This window comes from Helianthus annuus, chromosome 15, assembly GCF_002127325.2.
Source record: "Helianthus annuus cultivar XRQ/B chromosome 15, HanXRQr2.0-SUNRISE, whole genome shotgun sequence".
NCBI lineage: Eukaryota > Viridiplantae > Streptophyta > Magnoliopsida > Asterales > Asteraceae > Helianthus > Helianthus annuus.
Window position 1 is genome coordinate 174230662 of NC_035447.2, and position 5312 is coordinate 174235973.

Sequence of the window (5312 nt, forward strand, 5' to 3'; positions counted from 1 at the left end):
CAATAGATAATTAACATTCCATCTAAGCAAGGTTCCCAACGGAGTAGCCTTGATACTTATACATCACTATTATAGGAATGCTTATCTTAATGTGAAATGGTTCTTCCAACCATTACTTAAAACTAATCTTAAGGGATAGTTAATTCTCTCAGTTAGTCGAACAATCGACGATCCTGGGCAGCTGATGGAAATTCTTAATTGTTGCCTAATTTGGGTTGTGGTATTCAATGCATCAGCAGAATGAACCTTCTTTCTTAATTAACAATACCGATTTCTTCAGGATATCGAGTTAGGCTATATGAATCCTTTATTTTAAAACTTACTTATTCGGGGTTTCGATTCTTCCAATGATAGTACTAGCTACCTTGAAGGTTTCATAATAGAATAACCTGGAATGGGATATAGATCTTAACTCTACTTGCCTCTCAAGAGGTGAACATGGTAATTCTTATAAGGAAGCTAATTATGACACATAAAGATGTCAGAGATTTCCGTACACTCAGGCTTTGGCTCATCTATCGCTGTCGGTGTCAGATAAATGACACATTCCCTTTACCCTTGCAAAGATGCCCTAGGTAGAGATACTTATAAGGACATTTTATATTGGATATCTTCTTTGAATACTACTAGTCGACTTTAGTACAATATGATCATTGGGATATCTTCGGGGATCCCATGCATTAAACCTCCATACTGATCAGGCATGGAAGCAATCTATGGGACACACTAGGATACGCAAATCCTCATATGGCACTCTTATCAAACATAGTTTGGCATTCGCAGACGATAGAAAACAATGAGAAAAATAATAAAATAAAATAAATAATATATATTGTCGTACTCTTTCTGGGGAAAAGTACTCCAGATTCTTATGAAAGGATTTTCTCCGAGGATGCGAGAGAGGTCATTAAAGATTCCATTGGTAATTTATACCTCATATTTAATATATGGAGTCCTTATGAAGAGTTTTAAAAATCTGATATACTTATAGTTTACGAAGGATTTACTGGTATCCGAACCAAAATAAAACTCTTAGCATTTAAATTACTGATAAAACGACAAGGAATTGTACCTGATGTCATTATTTATGGGCCAGCTTAGGCACTTTAGGCGTTTTCAATTTTTGGCTTTACTTCCTCCGCCGCATTTCCTTTGACATATTTAGGGCACGTAGTCTTGATGTGGCCTTTCTCATTACAGCCAAAACAAACTGCATTCTTCATGTCCTTACAGTCCAATGCTTTATGTCCCTTAGACTTGCAGATCCCACAAGCCCTGGGCTGTGATTTGGATCTTAGTTCGAACCTGCATTTCCCATAATGGCGCTTCTTGCAGGTCTCACATACTGGTTTCTGGTCGGACTTTTGTTTGTTCTTTTTCTTAGAACTCTGGGAGTTACCTGCCTCCCTTTTCCTTTTTAGTTCATCCTTTGCATCCGAGGCATGAACGAGATCCTCCTTAAGAGCAAGGAAATGTGGTCCTAGATAAAACTTGGACCGAGCAGCATGGGGCTCCTTTAACTTTTTCACAGCCTTCTTCACAGCTTTTCCAACGGCTGCGTCTATCATATTTTGAAGAACATCCTTGGAAATTCTAAGGTTTACAATTTCAGCATCATTAGCATGTGTCGCGTCATCAATGGCGCGATTGACTGTTATCTTACCCGAGTTTTCCATACTCGATATTGGTTCCTAATACCAATAAAACAATTTCTTAGTTGAAATCCAACAACTGCTATTTTTCACTCTGATGGCCTTAATATATATTAACCATGGTGTCAATCACCTATACAGGCTATTATAGCACTAACATTATTAATGAACGTTATTTAAAATATATTAATATTACTTAGCCTAGGTCGCGAAAGACCATCAATGGCATTAAAGGTTTGGACCTAGTCCATTACCTTTCTGACAGAGGATCAAAACGTCGCATCTGTCTTTATTATATTAAAGAATTTAGGGAGCTTGAAAGCTTGCCATAGGAATATCAGAAAAGAGTGATTCCTATTTAGATATAAAATATCCATCTAAGGTTTGTTGGAGCATTTTCTAAAGTATCATCGGCCAGTTCCTTCTTCGTATAAAGTGACCGAAGTCCTACTAAGACGGAGACAACAGTTCTCATCAGTGATCGTTCATTATTGAATCACATGTGTCAGTATCAATTAAATTTCTGCATAAACTGCTTGACAAGGAAAAGTACCTGCTATATAGTTATCCTTCCTAGCATTCATCCGGAAGACTCATGCATTTGTTTTTCCTGGCCTCTCAGGCTTCTTTATAAGCTTTGGGCAGTTGGTTTTGATGTGCCCTTCCTCGTTACAGTTGTAGCATGTGGCGTTCTTTAACCCCTTGCAATCTAAGGTTTTGTGGCCTTTGGTCTTGCAAATTCCACACAATTTAGCGCGTGGGTCTATTGTACATCTTCCAAAATGCTGCTTCTTGCAGTTATTGCATTTGGGTCTGCTATCAGACTGACTCGAGTTCTTCCTAAACTCAGAATCTTTCCCACGCTCCGAGTTTCCCTTCTTATTCTTGTTCGTTTGATGAGAGTTTTCATCCTCTCTTTCTCTTCTTCTCTCGCCAGAAGCCTTAACAGACTTAAGTCTGATTGCATCTAAGGTGAGAGATAAGGATAAGTCCACCGCGGACCTATATGTGATTGGCCTAGATGCTTTAACATTTCCTTTTATCTCTGGCGCTAGGCCTCCAATGAAACGCGCTATGCGTTTAGGTTCAGGGGTGACTAGATAAGGAACTAGGCGGGACATAGTGTTGAAACTTGTCACATATGCCGGACAATTCAAATCTTTCATGACCAAAGTCAAGAAGTCTGATTCTATCTTTTCTACTTCATGCTGTGGGCAATAGTTTTCCTTGACCAAAGCAACAAATTGACCCCAAGATAAGTTGTAGAGTAGAACTTTCCCCGTGGCTTGGAGCAATGATCTCCACCATGCCAACGCTTCTCCTTTAAATGATTGTGAAACAAATTTCACAACATCTTGCTCCGCACAACCGCTGATGTCAACAACAGCGTCCATCTCATCGAGCCATGTCATGCAATCGATGGCCCCATTTTCTCCTGTAAAGTCTCTGGGCTTGCAGGAGATAAAATATTTATACGAACAGGTCTTAACTTGTGCCTCTTGATGAAACACAACTTGTCTAGATGGAACACTCCTTTGATTTGACAAGTTATGGTCATCGTCCTTCCTTGACTCATGTGTTTCAGGAGGGGGCTCACTACGAGCCATAGATAGAGTCTTGGAGTGGGTATCATTTGATTCATCATTCTGTCGATCAAGAGCTCGAGTAACAGCATAATCTATCATTGCCTGCAGCTCTGCTCCAGTTACACTAATTCTGGTAGTATCATTGCTCTCCTTCAAACGACTGTTAACTTCATCTAACCCAGCCATGTAGCTTGATTGCTACATAATTATTAACAATGATTTATTCAGAGATTATTATGGAATCATCATCTTTGACGATTTATCAACCATGGTAATATAAACCATATTGGTTAACTTGTTATTTATATTTAATTAGTATTATAATTTATCCTAGTTATAAAACATTAAGGATATTAAAGTGGCGCATAAGGCCTAGTCACAAGGACAGTTCTAAATTTTTGTAAGCCATGATTTCAGAGAATTGAGGCATTTAAGGTTCGAATCACGTTCATTACCTTCCATTGACAGGGAGTTGTAGACTTCAACTGTCTTTTGTCCTTTAGGACAATAGGCATAGCCCTTGGGCGTTCCCCTCTTGAGGGATGGTTATAATATGATCATCTTCTCAGATGCTATTAGTCGAGATCGTATAGATCCTACCGACCATTATACTTGGACCTGGTCCAACACTTTTAGACAGGAGGTCAAAGACCACCACTGTCGTTGTCTTATCGGACAACAAGTTTAGCCCGGAGGCACTTCATCACTATCGGATGTTTATAGTGTGATCATCTTATAGGATGACACAAGCCATGATTTCTAAATCACTAGGCTAGATAAGAAAATTGGAAGAACCCAATATAAGCTTGATTGTTGTGATTTATCGAATCACATTTGTCAGGAGTGCTAACACGTTCTTAGGTGTTAAGAAGGATCTGAATCCCTTGGGTAGGTTTCACCATCTTGGCCGCGTAGGCTAGATTTCACCTTTATGATTCTTTTTAAAAATGCCTACTGGCAGGGAAGGAAGGATATTTATTTTATTCAGGATTTTATCATAAATCCTAATTTATAAGTTAATAATAGCACAAATGGCCTAGTCGCGTAGACAAGTTAATTTATAAGCCATGATCGTCTGGGATCGAGGCATTTAGTAATAGCACAAAAGGCTTAGTCACGTGGACAAGTTTAATTTATAAGCCATGATCGTCTGGGATCAAGGCATTTAGTAATAGCACAAAAGGCTTAGTCACGCGGACAAGTTTAATTTATAAGCCATGATCGTCTGGGATCAAGGCATTTAGTAATAGCACAAAAGGCTTAGTCACGCGGACAAGTTTAATTTATAAGCCATGATCGTCTGGGATCAAGGCATTTAGTAATAGCACAAAAGGCTTAGTCACGCAGACAAGTTTAATTTATAAGCCATGATCATCTGGGATCAAGACATTTAGGTGTGAATCAAAGTTCATTACCTTTTCTTGACAGGGAGTCATAGACCACCACTGCCTTCTGTCTTATATGACAATTAGTATGGCCCGTAGGCGCTACATCACTATTGGATGTTTAATAAGTTTGGCCCGCAGGCACTACATCACTAATGGATGTTTAATAAGTTTGGCCCGTAGGCACTACATCACTAATGGATGTTTAATATGTTTGGCCCGCAGGCACTACATCACTAATGGATGTTTTAAATAAGTTTGGCCCGTAGGCATTAAAAGATAATTATGTCCTTATAAGGACTAATAAGGAAAACGATTTTTAGTAAAAGGAGTTTCTTCTTCATCTCATTTCTGAATGCTTTCTCCTTGCATGTTCGTTCCATTTTAGCCGCGGTACGAGACTCAGCATCTCAGGCTCCGGTGTGGAGAACTCCTATTACGGCTTCTTCGCTTGGCGACGTATCCAATATAAAAATAATCGGAAGCAGTAAATTCCAGATTAGAATCGGGAGTATTCCTATGTTAAGTCTAGACTCAGAAGATTTAGGAATGTGCAATTGTGTCATTGAGATTAAACACAAAAGCTAGTGTTTAATTCACTCAATGTTGGCTCTGATACCAACCTGTCACACCCCAATTTTCCACGTGTCACCGGTGGGCCCGGTGGGGAGTATAGTGACGTAGTTGGC